General features: G+C 45.3%; 1 protein-coding gene across 3 annotated transcripts in view; it reads left to right on the top strand.

Annotated features, from left to right (window-relative positions):
• Nucleotides 1-26,014, top strand: part of CLDN14 (claudin 14) — a 49,433-nt gene that overhangs the window by 8,452 nt on the left and 14,967 nt on the right. For 2 of the 3 annotated variants that reach the window (XM_038581457.1, XM_038581454.1), the window contains exon 2: nucleotides 5,933-6,070. The gene's annotated coding sequence lies outside the window, so the exon portion shown is untranslated. Of the gene's footprint in view, nucleotides 1-3,963; nucleotides 4,160-5,932; nucleotides 6,071-26,014 lie in introns of all 3 variants that reach the window. The other variant, XM_038581455.1, reaches the window with a different exon arrangement.

Below are 26,014 nucleotides of genomic sequence, written 5' to 3'. Positions count from 1 at the left end.
CTACCCAAGCTGGAGAACCACTGATCCAGATTTACTGCCTCTGCAGTAAAGTTCCCCCATGCTAGCAACATCAAGATTATTGGTGGGCTTCTCAGGTCCTGATATTCAGACTTTACTTGATATAGTCATTGTCTAATCCAGGAGTTGGCAAACTTGTTCTGTAAAGGACCAGACAGTAAATATTTTAGGCTTTGGGACGACATAGTCTCTGTCACAACTACCAATTCTGCAGTGGCAGGACAAAACCAGCAAGGACAATACAAAAGTGAATGAATGTGACTGTGTCCCAATAAAATTTTATTTGTGGACACTAAAATTTGAATTCCATATATTTCTTCATGTGTCATGAAATATTATTCTATTGAAGCTTTCCAACCACTTAAAATATATAAACCATTTCTATATTGTAGGCATTTCGAATTGAACTCTCTTACTTTTCATCCCCCACAAGTTTATCGTGTGCTCAGCTAATAATTGAACAAAGGCTTCCATGAATGTTTATCAAATTGAACCGAGTGAGATTTAAGCAAATACAGTGCTTTTCAAACCTTTTCTCTCAGCAGAAACTCTTTGGAATTCAAATCTTATAGAAATCCCGTTCGAAAGAAACATAGTATTCTATTAGTAAAATTTTATTTTATGAGTTCAAATGGATAGATAACATTTGTAGGGTTTGATGAATATGATACTCAAGGGAAAGTTCCATATGGCTGTTAAGATGCTCTTTGATTAAACTGCCCAATGCTTGGAAGAAGAGAGAGGAGTTTCTGTTCCAAAGCAGAGCACTAACAATACCTAATAGTAGTTGATATTCTTATTTATAAATATAAGAGCCACATATGATGCATCAGAAACTTAAATACGTGACAGATATAATATTGTGATTGTCATATCACAGGTGTTTTTATACAACTGGCTCTGCTGCTGTGACTAGAGCAGGTCACAGCTATGCTCCCACAATTTTATCTGAGTGGAGAAGAGTTAAGTCTGCATTTCTAAAAGATTAGTGCAGGAGATACAAACTTCCTAACCACTGGCATATTTGTAATAAATGTGAACTCCCTCAGAGAAATGCTGGGAGAAGCCTAATTCCAGAGGGCACAAAGAGAAGGCAAGAAGGAAGCCCAATTTAACACACAGATGGTCCCCAATGTATATCAGTATATTTTCAAGTATCTGAATGCTGATGATGTTTTTATTCAATTATTAGAATTCTTTTAATTTTTAAAATTGCAGTAAAATATATGTAACATAAAATTTACCATGTTAACCATTTTTTTAAGTGCAGAATTCAGTGACACTGAGTACATTCATACTGTTGTGCAACCATCACCACCATCTTTATCTGGACTCTTTCACTGTACCAAACAGAAACCCTTTCCCCATTAAACACTAACTCCCTACTCCTCCCTCTCCAGCTCCTGGCAGCCACTATTTCATGTTCTATCTCTATGAATTTGACCCCTCTGAATGCCTCATATATGTGGAATCATGCAGTTCGTCCTCGAGGCCCAGTTCTCGTAATGTTTCGAGGTTTTCCCATGTATTAGAACTTCATTCCTTTTAAAGACTCAATAGTGTTCTATTGTATGTGTTTATACAGATTTTGTTTATCCGTTCATTCATCCTTGGATATCTGAGTTGCTCCAACCTTTTGGCTATTATGGATAACGCTACTGTGAACATGGGAATACGAATGTCTGTCTGAATACCTGCTTTCAATTTGGGGGGTATACATTTAGGAGTGGAATCGTTGGGTCATATGATCGTAATTCTATGTTTAATTTTTTGAGGAATCTCCATGGCATTTTCCAAAGAGGCTGCACCACTTTGCATTCCCTCCCAGTAATGCCCAAGGGTTCCACTTTCTCTACATCCTCAGCAACAGTTACTGGGTTTTTTCCTTTAGATATATTATATACATAATTATATACATGATAGCTATCCTACTAGGAGGGGAGTGGGAAAATGTTTTAATGAGATTGGCATTGAGCTTTTGGGGCTGCCGGGGCACAGTCACGTCATTTTAGAGTTCCACAGAGCAGTCTGAAAGCAGGGGGCTGGGTTTTTTTTACCATCCCCCCTCAGAGTTTGTGATTTAACAGTAAGCCTTCCTTGACTTCACTCCAAGAAGTGAGCAGGGTGATTGATTTCAAGCTGGAGGTGAGACTGGGAAAAGAAACAGATACCTCCAGGTCTGGTGTTCAGAGCCCAAGTCGAAACTAGCCACCCCCCGGGTGGGTGTTTAGGACTAGAAATCATCCTTCTCTTTCTCTCTTTGTCTCTGTCTCTCAAGCAACCACAATAAGTAAGACTTCATTTCCCTGCCCTCCCTTCAGGGGCCCAGCCTCAATACACTGCAAGGAATTATCCTAGTTTAAAACATTTTAAGTCAATAGCAGTTTGGGCGCTGGGTTTTAATGCAGGTAGACCCCTCTACAAACCAGTCAAGATCATCATCACTTCCAGGGAAATTTGTGGGGGATTCTGGGAACACCTGCAGTCAGCCAACTCCCACCCTTTCCTGCCTCTTCCCCAGTGTCCACTGATGTGAGCCCTGCCCAGCCTGCTTGACCCCACTGCTGCCTGGCCTAGGCTCTGCAAAGCTGCAGTCCTGTGCAGGGCAGCCACTGTCCCAACCCCACACTCACTCCCACCCTTTGGTGAGATGGCTCTTTTTGGCCTCCCAAGTGCCACTCCTGCCTCTGTTAGGAACTTGTATCAAACACCCCAGGGACACACCATGGATCTACTTGTCTGGTATCCTCCCACCTCACACTTGCAGCCCTGCTCACACACTGACAAGCCAGGGGAATGTGTCTCTCTGTCTCCTCCCAGCCAAAGGGTTCATGACCCCTTCTCCATTCTGGAGTATGTTCTAGTGCCCAGGAGCCATGGTGCTGAGGACCCAAAGGTCCCCTAGATGTGACCAAGGGGCTTGAGGTTTCAGACAGGACTCCTGCTGACTGATATGTCCATCAGGCTGCACTGGGCTGTAAGTAACTGATAATCCCACCTCAACAACAAGAAAAAATGTGCTCTCTCACTGGAGCAGAAGTCCTGAGGCAGAGCAGCTCTGGGTCAGCTGATTCAGTGGCTCAATAATGTTTCCAAGGACTCAGGTTTCTCCATCTTTCTACCAGCATTTTCAGTGTCTGGCTTGGTCTCTGGGGTAGCTCCCTAAGGCACAAGGTGGCTGCCACCTGCCAATACTCACATCCAGACGCTGCAATATCCAGTAGAAGGAAGAAGTGCTTTATCTTTTTTGCTCCTCTCTTCAAGAGCAGAGAAGCTTCACCAGCAACCTCCTAGGCATCTCTTTAAATCTCACTGGCCCTGATTGTATCAAATGATCAAGCTCAAGGAATCCCTGCAGAGGAATGGAACCGCCATTATTTTGTCTTTTTCAGGTATCTCTGGAGACATGCACCCATTCCTGAGCAAAGCAGGACTCTGAAGACAAGGAGAAGGGGTGGGGGGGGGCAGTTGCAGAGTTTACAAGACCACCACATTAACCTTTGGGGTCACCCCTTGGTGTTTATCATGTACTTGCTGTTATACTTTCACTCTTTTCCTTCTTTACATGAGAAGTATATATTTTTTGTTCTAAATAATTTACTCAATTCAGAAGTATGTGGAGGAGAAATAAGAAAATTGTCTTTCACTGCCCTCCCCCAATCCCGTTTCCCTCCCCAGAAGGAACTTCTGTCTATTTTGGTGTGTCCTCTTCCTAACTCCTTTATGCATTTGCATATAAACATATGTTCATACACACATAGGTGCTTTCCTTTCATTTTTAAAATAGATGGTATCTTGTTCTGCTACTGGCCTTTCCCCACTTAGCCCTCAGTACTTCTAGATGCATTTCATTAATTGTAATGACTGAATTATTATCCCAAAGGGTAGGTATTCCATTGCCTTGTATTTTAAGTAGCTTTTCAATCTTGTGCTTTATCTCCCTAGCTGGAGCATGAACATCCTGAGGGCATATTTTTCTTTCTACGTCCAAGCACTTACTATATTTTCTACAAAGTGAAAGTCAATTAACAGCTATTGATGGAATAATTCTCTATTGATGGAATAATTCTCTCTCTTGCCACATGAGTTGTCTTAGCACTTCTGATGGTCCGACAAGGAGCCCTTCTCTGAACCAGTAAAGGTACAAGCATCATAGTTTGTCAGTTTGTCATTCTTTTGTCTACCAACAAGAGTGACAAATCAATCTACTACCAAGGGAGAGTTGATAATTGTCCACTGTTCCTTTGGCAGCACTTTCTGGGGGTATAAGATGGCACAACATCTCAGTCTCCCTGAACAGGTCGTCAATTCAGAGCACTTGGGCTACTTGCAAAGTTATACATTATCTCATTGTTCAGCTCACATTGGAGCATCAGGGCAGAGTTATTAACAGCCCACACTTCCTGGAGAACCATTTCAAGGGCTACTAATGGTGTTCACAGACTGTTGAGCTGGAAAAGTTATCCATTTGCGTAGATATACACTCTTAATAACCCTTTCCAGGTTTCTTAAGACAGTCACAACTACATAAAATAGATTACAACTGAACCTATCCTAGACCCTTTGGTGGGGAAAAATTACTTCAATATGAGGTTATCACCTGCAAACAGACCAATCAAATGAACCTCTCAGGGCAGTCATTCTTTAAGCAGATGTTGGCATTCAGACCTGCTGATAGCATCAATGGATATCATCTTAGGACTTGGTGGGGCTCCTTGTACTTCTGAATCCACGAGCTTCCTGTAGTAGCCGAAAAAATTACCATTGTGAAAAAGTAAAGAGTGAAACACATGCCTCCCAGATGTGCTCTTTGCATTGGGAAGACTCTCAAAGTTTGGGCCTTAACAGGAAACTTGGAACGATGAAAGGAAATCAAGCAATAGGAATGAAACTGAAATTAGTTTATGTCCCTCAGCTGATAATACACTAGGGAAAACTTTTTGATCAGTCATTTTAATTAATATTGATTATGAAAACCCTGGTCCCTACTACTCAAAAGCCTACAAGTGGTTGGGGGAAATCGGGCATTTCATGTATGAAACACTGGACAACACCACCACCAGATAACATGGGATCAAGACTAAGTAAAGGCCTATTATGGGTTCAGAGGGAGAATCTATTGAGATGGCAAGGCTATGCTTCCACATAGGGCTGGTAATCGGCCTTGCTACACTCTGAAAGGATTGTACTTGACCCTCCTGCTCACTTATAAAAAACACAAGCAGTTGTCTCTCTCTGGGAATCCAGCCTACATTTCTTTGCTGACTTGCATGCCTCTGTGTGTGTCTTCATCTGTCGGGGTTGGAGAATCCCCAACCTGCCTCCCTGTGTTTCTACCACCTCCCTGACCTTGAAACAGTCATGATCATTGAAGACCTTTGTGGCCCTTCACCCCTCACCTACACCCACCATCTCACCTAAATTTGTCGAGAAAACTATTGCTGGCAGATAAAGAAGATACGATCAGGAGACGCTCTAGATACCACTTGTTACAAAGGGTGAAGAGGATTTAGAATAAATAGGTCAGGGCCTGATTTGAGGGGATCTGGCTGGGGGCTACCGTAGGGGCTCCACCTCAGTGTCCTGGAGCTGGTCTTCCCAACACCTCATGCGAGTGTTTCTGCAGACAAATATTTTTTCAGGCCAACATTAGATTATGTGGCTGCAGACCCTGGAATTCAAAAGGGAAAGATGAAACCTTCACAGCAACGTAAGGGTTTTCTCTACAGAATGTTTTTGTTTTAACTGGTAATTAAAGATGGGCAAAACACTCCTGAAGAAACGCGCTGTCCTCCTCTCCACGCCTGTCTTTCCAAGAGAAACAGGCACAGGCAGGGGCCCTAACGAGAGCCAATCGCTCCTGATGGTTTATGGTCTGGTCCACCTCAATTCCTCAATGTGTTGCCCTTCCTAGGGGCTGCGAGGCCCAGCAGCCTGGACACGGGCCAAGAAGTCAAGAACTGTTGACACCCACGTCTCCACTCTCCTACTGACACCAGCGACCACCCAGCCCAGCGCAACCATATGGCCTCTTGTTTTCCTGATGTATGAGGTGGGTAGAATGCTTTCGCCCCAGAAGAGGACTCCAAGGGATCAATTAGTTAAAACCTGTAAACATGTATCACTGTAATTATTATTCCAGTTTCTAGTTAAAACTGAACTGGTCCCAAGGAAAGAAAATAGCCACGGCTGCCTCTGAGGGCAGCTCCCTTTGCTTTTCCGGTTTTTCCAGTCTGGCTGGTGTGGGGTGGGAAGAGTGTCCTGGACAAAATCGGTGCTCGGTGGTGGTGGTGCTCGGTGGTGGTGGTGCTCGGTGCTCGGGGGACCTGAGCGGGAGCTGTGCCCACCGCATCTGAGGAGCACGACCGAGCCCTGGCTTTACCTGGGTTCTGGGTGTTGACGTCATCGTCGGTGGCTCCGCCGAGCCCCCAGGGAGGAGGCACGTCGCATGCACGCAGGGCCCTGAATCTCTCTCCCTCCGGCAGCGGCAGCGGGAGCAGGAGGCTGGTGAACACACTTCCTCAGGTGTCGCTCCACAGCCAAGGCCTCTACCGGGGGCGCCTACCGCTTCCCTCGAGGGAACCACCTCCGGGCTCCGCGGTTGTGAGAGAACGCGTCAGCGTCGTCACAGAGGCAGCGCTGCCTCTGCCTCTCCGCATATTTCCCGCCTTCCCGGGAGACCCTCAGACCACACCACAGCGCCCCTTCTCTGGGCCTAAAAACCTCCCTCTCATCCCGGCTCCTACCTCGCGAGGCAAAAGCTCCCTACCCAGCCATCCGCCCTTCTCCTACCTCACGCCAAAGTCACGCTGGCCACGTGACTTCCGGTCTGAGCGCGGCTTCCGGTTCCTTCGGCACATGAGCACCGCCGGCAAGATGGCGGCGCCGGAAGTGCCCGCCTCGCCAGGCGCCCGCGCGTCCATCCCCACCCGCAGGCCCGGGAGCGCTGCGGTCAGTGCGGGTGGAGACAGGCTCATAATTCCACACTGTTTAAACGGTGGTTTTACAGTATTTGTTCAGTATTTACTCAACGGAAAGGCTGAGTGCTCTGAATAAATAAAGGAAGGGCCCAGCAGGAAGAAGGGCCCTTGGGGGGGCAGCTTCAGCCTCTCCATTCTGCTCGCTCGCTCGCTCGGAGACTTCATCTCTGGCCTCCGATCTGCAGCCCCCTCTGAGCAAAGCAAAAGCCCCTGCAATTGAGGGCACCCGTGGGGGCCCCTCCCTGCGGTCCCTATCCAAGTATCCTTCCCCATCCCCAGCACAGCTGCTTCCCCCGAGGGCCGTTCTGCAAAAGACTATTGTCTCTGCTCCTGCTGATGTTTTCGGGGCTGGGGCAGATGTGCAGCTGGTCCACCCTGGCTAACAGGACTTGTGGGCTCCTTCCAAATGCAGGGGGAGGCCTGAGCGCCCAAGTGTTGCTGGGGGTGGGCATGGGGAGGGGTGGCCGCGTGCCCACCTGACCCTGCCCCGCCAGCCCCGCCAACTCCCCATCATAGCATCAGATGGGCCATGACACAGCAGGTGGGTAGAAGCTGGAGAGACTTGCTCCTCAGAGCATCATGAGCTTGATTCCGGCTTCTGCCTTGACATCCCCTCTCCGGCCCGCGGGCCTTGTCTCCCGGGGGTGCAGTGCTGCTTATGATGCTCCTTGCAATTGCAAAGTACCTTTAATCCATCCTGTCCCGTGTGTCTCTCTCTCATCTTCACCCCCAGCGTCCTGTTCACCATTTCCATGAAGGCAACCCTCGCTGCCTGGAAACTGGCGTTTTGACACCCAGCATCATATTCTTCCTTGGTCTCTTTGAGGCACCTCCTGAATGCTCACTTCAACACACTTGACCTGCAACAAGGCGTCAACTCTGCTCCCTAGAATATGAGATAAGTGGCCTAGAGAAAATCCAAAGCAGAGTAAGCAGCGTGTGTTGCTGAACGCACTCAGCTTCACATAGCACTGAAAAGGCTCTTTAGCCACGAGGGCTTGTAGTGCAGTGTGTTGTGCTGAAGGTCCCAGGTGGACAGGGAGCCTCCCTCCGCAACTCTCCTTGGTCGAGACTATATACCTATATAAATAGAGTAATCACATACACCTTTTAAGAAAGTTATTTCTGAGACCGGTGGTATCACGGTGAATTGGCACTGTGCAGGATAGAATTAAACAGGAAATGTGTATGCCTCATTTGTAGAAGTTAACAGCACTTTGGGTAGCCAAGATACTCCCTCTGTTTGTGAAGCAGGGCCAGGCAACCCTGTTTTATTTAACTACCTAACCCCAATCTCCTTTCCTCCCATTTTGTGTCCACAGCGTAATTAAATACTAAGGCTGTTGTCTCTTGACTCCTTTACCTCGTGATGACCATGATCCCTGGAAGTCTCAGATCCCCTGCCACATGTTCCACTGGGTTTTATAGGGTCTCCTGCAGCTGATAATTGCCTGTGACTAAAAATATTCCCCAGCCATGGGTGACAGCGATCTAGGAGTTGTGTTTTCCCCTTGGTCGATGTCTCTTGACCTTTGCAGCATGATTGACTTTTTGTGCAACTTCTTGTTTCATGTTATATCTTTGGCTGATATTTGCTGCCTTTTCTTATAGCTCTCGATTCTCTGTAATAGGCACCTTGTTCTACGTTACATTAATACTTTTCTTTACTTAAAAAAGAAAACAGTAGTGTGTGATGTCAGATACAAAAGTCCTTCTCTTTCGTCTTGACCCTTAGCTTCACTTCCCAGAGGTAACCACTGTGAACAGATTCTTATACAGCTTCCAGAAGGGCTCTCTGTATGATCAAAACGCATATGCTTCTTGTTTTACACAAATATGATCACACTGTACCCATTGTACTCAACTGGCTTCTTTACTTTAAATTGGGTCTTGGAACTCTTTCCACATGACTACCTAGAGGAACACTGAACCTTTTAATGGTGTATTCTCTTCTACTGTGTGGGGTGCCATCGACTAACTACTCTCATTGAAGGCCATTTTGGTTTCATCTAGTTTTATTCCTCACACAAAGAACCAATGAGTGTTAGATATTGTATTATGCGTGCCTTTCCTTGCTGTAATAGGATACCTGTAGGATGAATTTCTAGCAGGCAAACTGCTGGGTTAAAGACTATTCACAATTCACATTTTGATAGGTATTCCAATTTGCTTTCTAAAAAAAGACACCAATGGTATGATAATGCAACAGGGCTTTTTTTTTTTTTTTTTTTTTTTTTTTTTTTTTTTTTTAGAGAAGCAAAATTGCCAACCCAGTTATCCATACATGGAAAACCATCCATACATGGAAAAGCTGCTTTAAGCCTCATTTCCATCAAAGCCAGCTGATTTAGGCTGGGTCAAGCCAGGAAGAAGTCTATGCATTTCTCTCTGCATTTCTCTTGTGAACCCGAATATATAAGATTTGAGCAATTCTGAGAGGTTTTGTATTTTCTTTTCACTGTGGCCCCCCGAGTTCCTCTCATCCCAAGGTCGATTTGTTGTGTGTGTGCATTGGGCAAGGGGGGGAGCAGCTTAGGGGTGATGGTGAGGGGTCTCTGAGCCTTGCAGAGCTGGTGGGGTTCTGGGGTGAGCTGCCAGCTGTGCGCTCAGAGGCTGGGGATCCCTGAGGTATGCTGTTGTTAGGATTTTCTTTTACCTTTCCAGTCATCCTATGCTTCAGAATCAAGGTGCACCTGTTCTTCAGCCCTTTTTGACCTATGTTGTCCACTAGGATATTATTAAGGTATTTAATAGGGTCATCATCCTGGGGTTCCCTCCTCTGCAGCTCAAGGTGGGCTTTCTGCAGTACTTCCCAAGCTATTTGGGGTGAAAGACTACTTTTTAAAAATTTCCCATTAGTTGTGAACCAGTACTTTTGTAAAATACTAGAAATACTGAATTACTAGAGAAATGAAATAAAAAATACACACAAAATTCAAGTTCAATTTCTTCTTATTATATTTCACAGACATAGACTGACTTTTTATGTTGCTATAAAAGTATTTCTAAGTACTTAATTTCCATTCTCATCTCATTGGAGATCTGGAACAGTTTGAGTAGCACTGCTCTATGCACTTCTCTAGAAGCTTCTGCAAGGTTCCTTTTGTCCCAAAGCCTCTATTATTTTACTGGGAGGGTGATTCTCACCCCAGAGGGGAAGTCATCCAGGTTTTCAGCCACAGAGGCCTTGAGTCAATTACCAGGATTGACACTGAGCATAAGTTTACTCTCAGGGCCCAGTCCCATTGATCCTGGTTCCCCCTGTTCACCCAGCCATTCTTGTCACGGCAAGCAGTAACTTGTGTGTGCAAGGGGCTACCATCTGCTGCCTTCAAACTAGAAGACATCGTTTTCTTTCCTTCGGATTTTATGTTTTACTTGATTTAAGTCAAACATAAGCCCTGTTATGACTGTCTTTTCTCTGTAACTCACTAAAAACAAGAGAAATATGAAATCTAGGGCTGTGGATGAAAGGGAAGCAATCGCACCTCTTCTATCAAGCCATTCAAACTTTTCAATTCACATTTTAAATAATTTTACACAGTATGAGGTACTTCGGGTAGGTCTTAATATAAGCAATTCCTCAAAATATGATAATTCTAAGTCTTTTGTCTTTAAAAGAGGTGGACTATTACAATTTTAAATACTTGGAGAAAATTGGTTTTGAGATTGCCTTTGAAACCTGAAGCAGCAGATTACAGCGACATCTAGTGGACATTAGTAATATGTACTTCAATTATAAAATCTATTTCTCCTTGTTTTGAACATTTTTGAAATTGGAGTGTAGCTCATAATACATGGCCTATCATAGTTTAATTAAAAGTTTTTCTTTATCACTGGTACTTCTTACAATTATCTTAGTTTCTCCAAGATATTATTTTCCATACGAAACTTTGTAGGATGTTCATTCATTCTTTCAGTAATATTTATTGAATTGTATCTGTGACTTATTGACTCATTGAATGTATTATATTCATTGGATATATTTTAATTGCATTATATTCAAAACTCTTCATTGTGAGGTATAATGTAGGTCTTTCTCCTTTATGATACATTAATGCATTGATACTAATCAAGATCTAACTCCCTAAATTGAAAAATCCATTATTGTCTAGACCCAGTAGTTCTCAACACTGGCTACATGTTAGAATCACCTGCAGAATTTTCTAAATTTTAACTAACCAGATCACACTTCTCAGAGATCTAACCTAATTGGCCTAGGAGTGGAGCCCACACATGAAGAATTTTTGAAAGCTTCCGAACTTTTAAGTTCTAATGTGTTGACTGAGAACTTTTTCCTTCATTCAAGTCAGATGTGTTCAAAATTATATATTTTTTAATAGTTGGGAAATATTCAGTGTTACAAAGAGTAAACAACTCTTTTTTCTTGTAACAATTATAATTATGAATGCAAAGAAACTCCTTATAAGAGGAATCATGGAGAACTTTAAAACCCTGGTATTTGAGGAAAAAATCCATTCCTAAAGACATCATCATTTAGTGTATCATCAAAAAGTCTACAACTTGCTTTTGATTCTTACACATTTGTCCACACAATATTATTTGAAGTGAATACCACAATGAGATCAGGAATGCCAGTGAAGTGTAAGACAGTGGCTATAAAATTTACAAGATGTCACAGTAATATATCTTTAACATACCATAACCCTCCCAAGTAATGTCTATCCACCAAGGGGGAAAAAATCTAAGATACCATTTCCTTGGAATATTATTTTCTTGGCTGAGGGTGAACCCTGCTAATTCCAGGACTGACCCCTCAGCATACTGCCAGGATGGCATAATTGCTCTTGACCTGGCTAGTGCAGTAGTAGAATGTGATACCACATCAGATCACAGTGGGGAGAAGAATAGTATTTCATGGGAGACAGTGTGGAGAAGAAAGGACCCCATTCATTTCTGGGTCCTACCACTTGCTAACTTTGTAATCTTGTGCAAGTTACTGAACTCGTCAAATCTGTTGTTTCCCCACTCTGCAAAATTAGGATAATAGCACCAACTTCAGCTTTTGTGGCTACTGGAATTCACATCTGCAAACATGAAACACATAATGCGGTTGCTGATAGGGTAGTAAGTACTTACTGTTACCCATGGTGGTTTATTTTTACTGCTTTTAGCTCATTACCAAAAAAAAAAAAAAAATCAAGATGGTGTTTCCTGGCACAGACACAGCAGAATAGGACCATTAACCCCTTCTAGCCTGCCCGGTCCAGTGTCTATAAACTGTTGTGTACAAGGTCCAGACATGGGATTCACATTTCAACAATAGCTTAGCCCCTTTTGGGGTCCTTTGGATTTCATTAATTACCAGGCTTTTTAAATTTATAGAACTCCTTCTTTATCTAGTGTCTTTTCGCAGCTGAGTAATATAATCCTAAACTATTCTCATTTCAATATTCCTCATTCTATGAAGATCAGCCCTTACCCAGGACCGAGAGCTGGCTGGAAGCCTGCTGTGTGTCCCTTGAAGTAGAGAGAAACATGGGTCCTCTAATTCAGGCCCAGGCTGCTGGGAAGAGAGGTTAATAGAGCCAGCAGTCACCATGGCTCTCAAAGGCTACACTTGGGTATGGAGCAGGAGAGCTGAGCCCATGCCAACACTGCGGGAAATACGGAAGGGAAAGAGTATGAAGGAGATGGTCAAGTGGGAGATGTGGAGTGTTTGGGCCATTACCTAAAATCCATAGGTTGCAGTTCAGTTTGCTAGTATCAGCCTCAAGTGTACCAGATTCCACCCAACACCTACATCTTTGAGTACGGTCCTCCCTGGATCAGATGACAGTGGCCATATCCCAAAGGTCCTGATTATGCTCTGATTGGGTCTTGAACTGTGCATGTCACTCACACTAGTGAATCCCAATCAGGCCTTTCAGGTTTACGAAAAGAATTATATGGACAGAATTACAAAAAGAATCAGTGTAGACCGGTAAATTTCCTCACTTTTCATTTTGCTGATATAAACTTGGCACATAAATGCAAATAGGGGCTAGCCTTAGGTGAAATCTTTCAGCCCTCAGCCAAACTTGTTTTCTCCTTCTTCAAAGCAAAGAAACAAGATTCAGGCCGGGGTAGGTCATCACCAGGCAGAGAGCGCTCCCATCACTGAGAAAACATGGCACTGAGTTCTAAGCCCTGGTCTCCATTTAGGAGCTTGGTCACCTTGGGCCACTCACTTAACTTCTCTGAATTTGTTTTCTCATTATTAAATGGGATCTAATAATACTTTCACATAGAGTTTTGTGTGAGTTAAATGAAACAATGTAGCACAGTGCTGGCCTTTAGCTTTTTATTAAAATGTGACATGGCATCTATTTGAAACTCGAAAGTGAATATCAAGAGGACAAGCAATTTACTATGGAAAGGTAGCTGACTTTTTTAAAATAAAAAGAAAAGAAAATATATATGCAAAATGAGAGCTAAAAAGAATGGAATATATCTCCTTGAAAATAATGCCTTTGGACCCTGTTGCAGGGCAGACAGTGGCTGGAAGTGTCGCTCCACCTCAAGGCATCACTGGGCTACAGTAAAAGGTCAGACCTCAGCTTAGCTCTAAGCTGGGAAGATAGATATAGGGACACACGATTCAGCCCTCCCACCATTTCCTTTCATTTGCCTGCCCTCGACTTGTGTCAGACCTGGCAGTGGACTCCTGGATATGGGGCCATGTGCTAACTTGCAATAAATAGACTAAAAAGGGGGAACTTTGCAACCAAGCCAAGTCAAACACCACTGTGAAAACCTATCCTGAGTTGCCCTGAGGTGTTTCCAAAAGCAAAGCAAACATTATAAATGAACAGCGTGCTCTAATTCTCCGCCTCGGGGGAAACCAGCATAGGAAGACAGGTAGACTCTGTTTGCAGCTGGGGCAGGCTTCGGGCTCAGCGCCGCCCATGGGGTCACTCCACAGACACCCCCCACCACCACCACCAGATTTTCTCCACTGGCCACCTGATTTTGTGAGACTGTTGCTCTGCACCAGGAGACTATGGCAGCCCTTGCAGTGACTGGTCACCTAAGACGCAATAAATAATTTTTGGCTTTGCCCTAGCTGGCTCCGTGAGCTCTAATAAGTCACTAGTTTGTCCTTGACTAATGTATCTAAAATCAATATTTGTTGTCTACATGTCTAGATCTGTAATTCTCAACTTTATCACGCATAAGAATCACCTGGATTGGTCTGGGGCTGACATAAAAATACCAGTTCCCAGACCCAGCTCCTGAAATTCTGATTCAGTAGATCTAGGTCTGGAACCTACCTTTTAACAAGCAACCCTGCAGATGCTAACACAGGCAGACCTCAGGTCCACCTTTAGAAACTCAAAACACGTATAAAACAGCTTGATTTTTATCCCCAATTGTGTTGTGTTAACATCCTAAACTGACTCAATCCCTAATGAGTAATTCTTTCTAGGAACCCAGGCCCATAAAGCAAAATGGCTGCATTCATACATGCTTGAAGGGAAAAACTGATTGAGTGTTCTCAGTCTCTGGATTGTGCTGTGAGGGCAGAAACAGATATATCATGGTCTCGGCCTTCAGAAAGCCTGAAATCTCGCTGGGGCGATGACTTTTGAGTGGAACACCAGCGAACTGGAGAGTCAGTGAGTGATTCAGGGATGGAGGGACCTGGTCCACCTTGTTCCTGGGTGCTGGAAACAGAGGCTATATCAGTGCATGTGCTTGAGAGAGATGTCAGGGAATCCAGCTCAAAGGACCAAGCCTGAAAAGAGAGATCTACCATGTGCTGTTGCAGTGACACAGCAGCCAGAAGCTCGCAGGGAGAGTTGGGAGGGCCGGCTGGGAGGAGGGAGGAGAAGAGCCATCAGACCGTGGTGTGGTGGCCAGAGGGCAGAGGAGGGCATGGAGGAGGAGATGTGATGAGTGAGAACCCAGAGACAGTACTCAGTGGTGCACCTGATGGAGCGGGGAAGGATGTTGAAAATACTGGTAGAGGAGTTTGGTTCTAATGACAGGGGTGGAGGGGGAATGGATTTCTAAGTTGGGATGTAATGTTAAGAGAACAGTGTCTTCTGGAACAGGCACAGTCAAAGATGAGCTACAAGGTTGGGAGCTTCCATGGATGAATTCCCCGGGATTCCATGAACTGAGTTCCATGGACTTCAGTGTCTGGAGAATGAGGGTGCACTGGGTTGAACAGTGTCCCCCTCTCCAAATTCATGTCCATCCTAGGTCCTCAGAATGTGGCCTTATTTGGACATAGGGTCACTGCAGATGTAACTAGTAGAGTTAAGATGACATCATACCCAAGGAAGGTGGCCTCTTAACCCAATATGACTGGAGTCCTTCTAAGAAGAGGAGAAAAGACAGACACAGAGAAATGATGACAGAAGCAGAGATTGGGGTGATGCGTCTGCAACCCAAGGATGGCCAGTGTTTGTGGGCAACCACCAGAATCTAGGAGAGGTGCCTGGACAGACTCTCCCTCCAAACCCCCATGAAGAATCAACCTACTGATGCCTTGATTTTGGACTTGTAGCCTCCTGATATGTGAGAGAATAGGTTTCTGTTGTTTGAAGCCTCGCAGATTATGGCTTTTTGTCCTGGCAGCCCCAGGAAGCTGATGTGGGGGTGGAGGGTGCTGAGGAAGAAAAGGAGGTGAGGACACATCTGTTGGGAGTGAAGGATGGCCAGGCAGTGGCAGGGTCTGCTGAGATGGAGCTGCCACCCCAGGGAACCCAGCAGGCACCCATGCCTCCCCCCAGCGGGGTTCATAGAAGACAGGGGGCAAGGTGCCTCTGAGGAGGCCTGCACACAGGGCGGCTCCCCCTCTGCACCCCTGCACATCTTCCTATTTCCGCTTCCACGTATTTCCTAAACAGATACCACAGTAGCCACATGCTTCGTAAAGATTTCTGAGCCTCCTCCGGAAATTAAAGGATTTTTCTGGTTATTAAATGTGTACCAAATGATTGTTAAGAGCAGGTCTTGTTTTTCCATTTAAGTATTGGGTCGTTTCAAAGAGAAAACACAATGCCCTCATTTTCCTCACTAAATTATAGCCCTGGACTTCCCCTATAAATTCAAAATTGGAGAAGGCTGAGGGCAGAATGGCCCCATTCACACACACACACACACACACACACACACACACACACAAAAAAAAAAAACTCGAAAGGCTAGTTTCCCATGAGTCTCGGGCTCTGGTGGCTTTCCCCCAACCCGTGTGTTAAGTCACTTACGGCTTGCCATCATCATTGATATCATCTCTCTCTCTGTTCCCTTCCCTCCGTGCCATTTCCTAAAAGCAACCACACAAAGGTTGCTCTCCTGTCATATTAGGGCGGCTTGTGTGCGCTGAGACTACAAATTGGTAAAAATTAAAAAATTTTAAAAAACAAAGCTGTCTCATCCAGACAGCTGGATTGCAGAAGGATGCCCCTGTCTGGGTGGCTGACTTACAAAGAAGTGCCAAGTGAGCCTCTTTGGGAGGAAAGGACATGACCCCCGGGCAGGGAACGAGGCTTGGCCAGTGGAGCCTGGTTGGGTTTTAGCTGCCAGGAGGCCCCTGTTTGCACAGAGCCAGTGCCCCACGGGCAGACCCAGCAAGCTCGGCCCCACTCCAGAACCAAGGAAGGTTTGGTCATCTCTTCCTTGGAACTCAAGGACTCCGCTAAGGGTGCTCCCAGCTCGCTGTGGGCCGCTCTGTGTGCACGTCTTGCCCTGCTACTGTCAGTCCTCACCTTTCCCAGTCACAGCGAACCCTCATAACACAGTTTTTGAACTTATATGCACGTATCTCATCTGAGACTGGAAATCTTATTTTACTCTACCAACCTGCCGCCATACGAGCAGCTTCTCCCATCCGTGGTCCCACGGGTCTTTCCTAACTCAATCCAGACAAGAGATGTCAGGCAAAACTCTGCGTAGCAGGAAAAGCCAACTTTTAATCCTCCAGGACCAGAGAAAAAGGCACTATTAGTATCCTGTCCCTATTGCTCTTCTCGCTTCTCTCATACTTGTCCCAGCACACAAAGGTATCCCCTTCTTGTCAACAGTGTCACCGTCAGTGGTAGAGACAGAAGATTGACCACCGTGGAGGGCCATCATTTCCATCCGTTTCCTTCCATGCTACCCAGCAAGCAGCAAAGGAAATTAAACCACAACCCTCTCGAGGCCGCCCCCGGCGATCGTGCTCCTGGAATAACATGGAAGTCTCTGGCAGCAGGTCTGGGGCGCGGCTCATAACTCAGCCCTTGCGGGGCGGCTGATGCAGGTGTCTGGAGGTGGTTGAGACCCTGGTGGCAGCAGTTAAGGTGACACATGTGACCTGCACGGGGGAACAAAGTCTCAGTTAGGCGGTGATGAAATAAGGAGTGATTTCTAGGCCTCGTTCCGGCTTCCCTGGGCTTAGGGCAGGCCTTTAAGGTGATTTATGTGAAGGCTTTGAAGTTAGGTACTTTCACAGCTCTTACCCAGCCTGCTTGAGTTTGCTGAAAGATAGGAGTTATTGGAAATATGAAAGATCAATCTGACGGAAGAGAAAACAGACTCGGAGCTGCTTCCTTTTGAGAACCAGAGAAAGCCTGTGCGCCCTGCCATCTCTTTTCCTTATTCCGCCAGGCTGGCTTCTCCCGTGGTGGGAGGGAGCCCCGCGGGAGTGATGAGCATTTGCTCTGGGGCCCCAGCCAGGTGACCCACACCAGGACAGGGAGCTGCCCTGCTGCCTCCCGGGCCCCAAACTCCCTGCCTGGTTCTGAATCTGGAGGAATCTGCCCCCAGGAGAAAGGCTTATTTATATTTAAATTCAATTTGCCAACCTCTAGTATAGCACCCAGTGCTCATCTCATCATGTGCTCTCCTTAATGCCATTACTCAGTCACCCCCTCCCCCAACCCTCCTCCCCTTCTGCAATCCTTTGTTTCCCAGAGTTAGGAGTCTCTCATGGTTTGTCCTCCTCTCTAATTTTTCCCCACTCAGTTTCCCCTCCTTCCCACATGGTCTCTTTCACAATTTCTTATATTCCACATGTGAGCGAAACCATAATTGTCTTTCTCTGATTGACTTATTTCATTCAGTAGAACATCCTCCAGTTCCATCCATGTCAATGTAAGTGGTAGATATTCATCCTTTCTGTGGCTGAGTAATATTCCACTGTATATTACATCTTCTTTATCCATTCATCTGTTGGAGGACATCTCAGCTCCTTCCACAGTTTGGCTATTGTGGACATTGCTGCTATGAACTTTGGAGTGCAGGTGTCCCGTCGTTTCAGATACATCTGTATCTTTGAGGTAAACATCCAGTAGTGCAATTACTGGGTCATAGGGTAGCTCTATTTTTAGCTTCTTGAGGAATCTCCATTCTGTTTTCCAGCGTGGCTGCACCAGCTTGCATTCCCACCAATAGTACAAGAGGGTTCCCCTTTCTCCACATCCAACCAAAATTTGTTGTTTCCTGTCTTAATTAATTTTAGCCATTCTCACTGGTGTGAGGTAGTATCTCATTGTGGCTTTGATTTGTATTTCCCTGATGGCAAGTGATGCACAGCATTTTCTCATGTGCTTGTTGGCCATGTGTAGGTCTTCTTTGGAGAAATGTCTGTTCATGTCTTTTGCCCATTTCATGATTGGATTGGTTGTTTCTTGGGGTGTTGAGGTTTGATAAGTTCTTTATAGATCTTGGATACTAGCCTAAAAGAAAGGCTTTTAAATTCACTTAGATTGAGCACAGTCCTTCAGAAACCTCAATTTTGATGACATTAGTTTTTTGTTTTTGTTTTTGTTTTGTTTTGTTTGTTTTTTGTTTTTAGCTTCCTAGGACTGATGGAACAAAGTGCCACAGATTGGGTAATTTAAAACAGCTGAAATTTATTCTCTCACAGTTCTGGAGGCTAAAAGTCCAAAATTAAGTTGTTGGCAGGGCTGTGTTCTCTGAAGGCACTACAGGAGGATCCTTCCCTGCCTCTTTCAGCTCTTGGCCATTGCAGCAATCCTGGGCATCCCTTGGTGTGTGGCTACATCATTCCAGTCTCTGCCTCTGGCTTCGCATGATCCTCTGTCCAAGTTTCCTCTCCTTTTGGGGTGAGGACACTAGTCAGATTGGATTAGAGCCCATCCATATGACTTCATTTTGCCTTATTTACCTCTTTAAAGGCTCTGTCTCTAAATATAGTCATATTCTGAGGTCCTGGGGGTTAGGACTTCAACATGGGAATTTGGGGAGCAACACGGTTCAGCACATGCCTTTCCATGCCAAGGTGGTGAGGGTTCAGAGTCACGTCATCATTCAGTTGTATGGGAGGGGGGAGCATGAAGCTTCTTTAATTCTCTTCATCCTGAGTCCTTGTCCTATGGTTGCAGAGGAGATTTTAATATTTGACCAGTATTAGTATTACCTTCATCCTTTCTGGTTGAAATGATCATCTTTGAGCGAAGCAGGCTTCAAGAGGGAAATGTTTACTGGTAGGGTTCATCTCTCATGAGTGCTGGTTCTCTCCTCCCTGCACTCATACTGAGTTGGCAGCCAGTGCACAAGGCAGCTCACAGTCCCCATGGGGACATGACTGATCTCCCATCCAGTCCTGCCCTGGCCTCTTCTACCAGGAAGCTATGCTTATCCTGGTGATTGTGCTGATAGATACCTACTCAGGGAAGCATGGGTTGGGTCTGCCTTCTGGACGTCCAGCTGATGTCCTTACTGAAGACAAGGGACTGAGGGACTAGGCTTAGGGACTCTCACATGGGACCAAGACACTTTGGAGATCCCTCAACATCTGATGGGATGCCCACTCCATCCCTGGCCAAGGTGGACTCCTTGCAGCCATTGGCTCCCAGCCAGACTTTTAGCTACATGCTGTACTTCCTTTGGGGACATGTGAGGATTCCTGGATCACTTCCAGGCCTCAGAGGAGATGAAGGAAGCCAGGAATCCCAACTCAGGCTCACTCATCCCACCTTCCCATGACCACATTATGCTCCCCGACACCCAAGCATCCCCATGTTGGGATGGGGTTATCTCCCCCAAGGATTCAAACAGGAAGCAGAAGAAAGGCCCGTTTTCTTTGGACTCCCCCAGAATATTCAATTTGGGGGAGATTGAGGCAAGTGTATGTGACTACCAGCTTCCCCTTCCTTGGTCTCCCTTCTCCTCTTTGTCCACCAGAGCTGGAAAGAACAGCTTCTTCTGTTCCTTGGGGCAAGTACTTGAATGCATTGTCCTGAGTTTTCTAGATTATAAGAATTTCAGAGATCAAATCTCTATGCTTTGTTCTTTATATGGTGATAGGAGCTAAAGGAATTTTAAAAATTATCTCTTGCCAATCAATGCCTGATTCTCAAGAACAGTCTTGCTGAGAATATAAAAACCTATATTGAATATCAGAAGCAAAGAACCTAGTCTTTCTTGCTACTTCTTCTCCATGCCCTGCCTCCCAGGGCAGCCAGAAGAGCAGCCCTCTCTACCCACAGATCCTCCAACCCAGTTGGGACTCCTAGGATATCCCACCTCTCTGTGGAGCCAACCCTGAGACCAGCAGAACAGGACAGAGCCTCTCACCACCTGCTTGCTCTAGGGCTGCCTTCTTTCCTCCTTGGACCCAGGAGTATCTAGTGGTCATCCAGGGATTTCCTCTCAGGTAACAAGAAAACAAATGAACTAATGGGAAAAACTGGCTTGACATGTATTCTTTCAAGATCAGGTCTTCCTACTCCTGGACCTCAGTTCTTAAGATGAGGGCCAAGAATCTGACCAAGTCCTTCTTGGTTCTAATATGCCCATCTCTCCCAGCCTAAACAGCTCCCAGCAGAAATGGGGGGTGTATGCATTTTCTGTAACTGCCATAGTAAATCACCACAAACCAGGGGCCCGCAAACAACAGAACTTGATTCTCTCACAGTTCCGGAGGCCAGAGAATGAAATCAAGGTGTCATCAAGGCCATGTTCCCTGAAGGCTTCAAGGGCTGTAAGGAAGGATCCTTTCCTAGCTCTTCCACCCTCTGGGGGCTCTTGGCACTCCTCGGTTTGCAGCTGAATCACCTCAATCTCTGCCTCATCTTCATACGGCCTTTCTCTCTTGTGTGTTTCTTTTCTTCTCCTATAGTGACACCAGCCATTAGATTTAAGGCCCACCCTAATGTAGTATGACCTCATCTTAATTACATCTACAAAAACCTTACTTCCAAATAAGGTCACAAATAAGTTTCCAGGTGGACATGAGTTCTGGGATGGAACAACACTATTCAACTCACTACAGGGTCTCAGGGGTCAATGCTTCCTAATATTGCTCACTCTGGTGGTGAAACTCCAAGTACAGAATGAGTGTTCAGGAAGAGAAAGGTGCCTGTTCATCCTCACCCATTCCCCATTCAAATATTTATTTGAAAGCAGTATGGGTTTTCATAATTGCCTCACACATGCCTTCCAAAGGTGGCAGCTCCCACAAATATTGGCCTACAGCATTCGCTCGGGGCTTACCCACACTCCCCCTTTCTGAAACAGCCCTCCCCTTCCCCTGGTCATTTATACCCATTTGCCTATTTGTTTATACCTTTTCTTGTTCCAAAAAGGATTTCAGGCAGATGGTTTTTATTACCGGGCTAAATGAACACAGCAAGATCCTGTAGCAAATACAGTGTTCTCTGCAAACATAAATTTCCATGAAACCAACATGAAAAAAAACCAAAAGCACTTGGAAATTAAAATGATGGTGTTAAGTTTGACATTGGGCTCCTTTCTTATTTTCGTTGACTCTCTTAAACATATTACATTCCTCGCTGCTCTGCCTTTGCGAGCTTTGTGTGTTCCTTCTTGTTTTCTGATTAACCTCTTTATGGAAGAGGCCTCCGGTGGAGAAGGGAGATTTGGGATTATTAAGAGCTGGAAGGTACAGATTCAAGTGCCTTGTCTTAGGACCAAACTTTAGAAAGGAGGTTGTGAGTAATGTCCATCAGGGCACAAACAAATATCATTCTATGCTTATCAGACTGAATATTGAGAATATTCTTCTTCCTTTGAAAAAGGGCCTCTTGGTGTCTGCGTGTCTCGAGAGCCTGAATTTGTCATCCACAAACTGTCTGATCCATGGCAACTGTGATGTTTTAAAACTGTCTGAAGCCAGGACCCAGCAAAGCCATGTTGCCTGCTCAGCTGCAATGAACATAAGCCAGGATTGGAACAGAGAGCAAGGCCTTTCTGAAAATCATGCTTAAGACCTGCTCTTGTTCACTCAACAAATCTTGATGGAGTGTTCAGTGCCCTCCTGCAGAGCTCCACCGTGACCCCACTTGCTCATCACGACTGCCTTTTCTGACAGCTTGAGGGAGGGCTGGCGACTCTGGGCTGGCAGCTTATGGAGGAAGGAACTTAAGCTTGGGTCAGAGGCCCAGATTCTCCTATGAGCAGCTGTGAGGACTGCACAAGATGCCTAAACTTGATAACAGATGCCTCACAGAGTCGTCTGTAGGATTAGATAATAAATAGTCTTCGTGTAAGCACTCAGCAAATTAGAAGGCATAGGAAACTCAGACGTGCGGCACCAGCATCAGTAGACTGTGCGTGGAGTGGGTAGCAATTAGAAGGAGTCCAGGGCGGGCGAGGCCTTTGTTCAGAACGGCAGATGGATGACCCGGCAGTCTTCTCTGGTCCCACCTGGAGCTAGGCTGCCTGCCTGCCAGCTCCTGCAATGTGCTGCATGACCACCTCTTCCCTTGGTAGCCGCAGGCCTGCACCAGGCTGAGTGGGCCTTCCCACAGCGACTCCCTGAGGAAAGAAGGGCTCACTGCAGGAAGACCACTGTTTCCTGGCCTTAAATCCTGATAGTCCTCTGTCCTCCCAGGTGGGCCAGGGTCTGGATTTGGCATTTGGCTCTCAGAATTATCATCTAGAATAGAGATAAGAGAACAGTGTTGTCTTGGTTAGTATCTGAGAACATTTATTCCAATGAAACTCCTTTTTTTTTAAAAAAAGATTTATTTATTTATTTATGAGAGACACAGAGAGAGAGAGAGAGAGAGAGAGAGGCAGGCTCCATGCCGGGAGCCTGATACGGGACTCGATCCCAGGACTCCAGGATCACACCCTGAGCTGAAAGCAGACGCTCAACCACTGAGCCACCCAGGCATCCCCTTGTGGTAATGAACTACCACAAGACCGCACTGGATGGGGTGGCCCCACTCAGAATGGCTAATATAAAACACGCATCTTATGTGTATGTGTGTGCATGTCTTTTATTGTGGTAAAATACACATAACATAAAACTTACCATTTTAATCATTTTTAAGTGTACAGTTCAGTGGTGTTAGGTACATTCACATTGTGGTACAAACATCACCACCATCCATCTCCACAATGTGTTCGGCATACGAAACAGAAACTCTGTCCCCATTAAACACTAACTCCCCAGCTCCCAGTAACCACCATTCCACTTTCTGTCTTTATGAATCAGAGTCCTCTAGGGACTTTATATAAGTAGAGTCATGCAATATTTGACTCTTATGACTGACTTATTTCACTGAGCATAATGTCTTCAGGGTTCACCCATGTTGTGGCAGGTGTCATAATTTTATTCCTTTCTATGCCTAAATAATAACTGCATTGTATGGATAGACTTCATTTGTTTATCCATTCATCCATCAGTGGATATTTGGGCTGCTCCCACCTTTTGGCTACTGTGAATAATGCTGCTATGAACATGGGCACACACATGCTTGTTTGAGTTTCCACTTTCAATTCTTGTGGCCTCTTAATAGTTAATACATAATTCTTTGGTGGTCACTATTTATCAGATGATCTCCAAGCACTTTGGCTGTGAAGTTACTGGTATCTATCTCATCCGACAGGTTAAATCTTCCTGTGTCCAGAGTACAAAAGAACAATTAGCAAAAACAGGATCAGGTTGAAATGTGTGTTGCTGAGGTTGCTGTCAGCTTCATCATGGGCACCAGATAAATAAAAGTGAGGTCATGTGTCACAGATATGCTGTTTAAATTTCAGAAACGTCCCATTTCATACCAAGTGACCAGCATTAGCCAACATATTTATGTTCAGACAGCCCCAGTGAAGCCCTGCTTGAACTAAAATCTACATAGTCTTCCAGGATAAAAGCATAAACAGGAACCTATTTAATTTATTTCCCCATGGTCTCCCCTATTAAATACATTTGCCATCAGTTCACTTGTGTATTGGAAATGTCCCCACTAAAAAAAAAAAAAAAAAAAAAAAGGAAATGTCCCCACTAAGCAAAATTCTTTCTGATACTCTTTCCAGGTAGACTACAAAGCACTATTAACCCTAGGTATTTCTGAAGGATTTTTTTTTAAGATTTTATTTATTTATTCATGAGAGGTGCAGAGACAGAGGCAGAGACAGAGGCAGAGGCAGAAGGAGAAGCAGGGTCCCCGCAGGGAGCCCGATGTGGAACTCGATCCCAGGACCCTGGGATCATGACCTGAGCCAACAAAGGCAGAGCCTCAACTACTGAATCACCAAGGCACCTCTTTCTGAAGGATTCTTTCAAGAAATAGGCAAAGGTTATAATTAATAATTGATGGAAAATGAGGGTTCTCCCCTACTAGCTGCATGGCTTCCAGACTGTTACTTGGTTTGTCTTCATTTTCACTTTGTTGTCATTTAACTTGGGATGAGAATGTGTCCTGAGGCAGCCAAGGAAGAAGCTTCAGGAAACAAAACAAAGCATAAGATTAGGAGGGCATCTTGCTTTTGCTCTGTATTTGGAAATGAACTTGACTGATACAGCATCTTCTGCTCTATCAGTTTAACCTGCATTCAAGTATCAGTGCTTCCCGCTGAGATTCCCTGGTCCTAATGAAAATCACGGTCTCATTCCATGTAGTAAGGAACTAGTGAGCCACAGATATCACCAGCTGTTATGGGTTGAATTCTGTCCCCCCAAAAAAGGTATGTTCAAAAGGTATGTTCCTAATTCTGGTACCTGTGAAGATGACTTTATTTGGAAATAGAGTCTTTGCAGATACAATCAAGTTCTGATGAGCTCATTAGAGTGGGCTTTAATTCAGTATGTCTGGCGTACTTATAAAAGGGAGATGCTGGGGGTGCCTGGGTGGGTCAGTCGGTTGGGCATCCAACTCTTGATTTCAGTTCTGGTCATTATCTCAGGGTCCTGGGATCAAGACTTCCATTGGTGGGATCCCTGGGTGGCGCAGCGGTTTGGCGCCTGCCTTTGGCCCAGGGCGCGATCCTGGAGACCCGGGATCGAATCCCACGTCCGGCTCCCTGCATGGAGCCTGCTTCTCCCTCTGCCTGTGTCTCTGCCTCTCTCTCTCTCTCTGTGACTATCATAAATAAATAAAAATTTAAAAAAAAAAGACTTCCATTGGACTCCACACTCAGGGAGGAGTCTTTTTGAGATTCTCTCTCTCCCTCTCTCTCTACCCCTCTCCTTTCTCTCTCTCTCTAAAATAAATCTTAAAAAGGGGGTGGGGAAGCCATGTTACGAAAGAGACACAAAGGAAAGAAGCCATGTAAAGACAGAAGCAGAGACTGGAGTAATACAAGCTGCAGGCAGAGGAGGGCTGAGGATTGACAGCCACCACCACTGGAAGCTGGAAGAGGCAAGGAGGGATCCTACCTAGACCTAGAAGGGAGCGAGGGCCTGCTGCCACCTTGATTTTGGACTTCTTCAGAACTGAGAGAATACATTTTTATTGTCTTAAGCCACCCAACTTGTGGTACATTGTTACAGCAGCCCCAGGAAACTAATACACTGGACAGCTTTGAAGGCTACTCACTTGGTGAAAAAGTAATAATCCCCTAGTCTGACTTTGCAATTCACTCTTTATGTCAGAAAAGCACCGCTTAAACCCAAAAATATGGGATTTTCAAATCCAGATTTAACAGACATTCACACATAAATGATCATATTCTCGCCCTCCTCCTGTCTCACTTGTCTCAGGGCAGTTCTAGGGTATTTCCCTAAAGAAAGTATCTTTTCTTCCAAGTGGCCCCAGGGCTCCCAATTCTAAATGCAGACTGTGGCTGAGCATGGATGGCCTGGCATGCCC

This window comes from Canis lupus, chromosome 31 (genome assembly GCF_011100685.1).
Source record: "Canis lupus familiaris isolate Mischka breed German Shepherd chromosome 31, alternate assembly UU_Cfam_GSD_1.0, whole genome shotgun sequence".
In the NCBI taxonomy this organism is placed as follows: Eukaryota; Metazoa; Chordata; class Mammalia; order Carnivora; family Canidae; genus Canis; species Canis lupus.
This window is presented reverse-complemented; position numbering and strand designations above follow the sequence as displayed.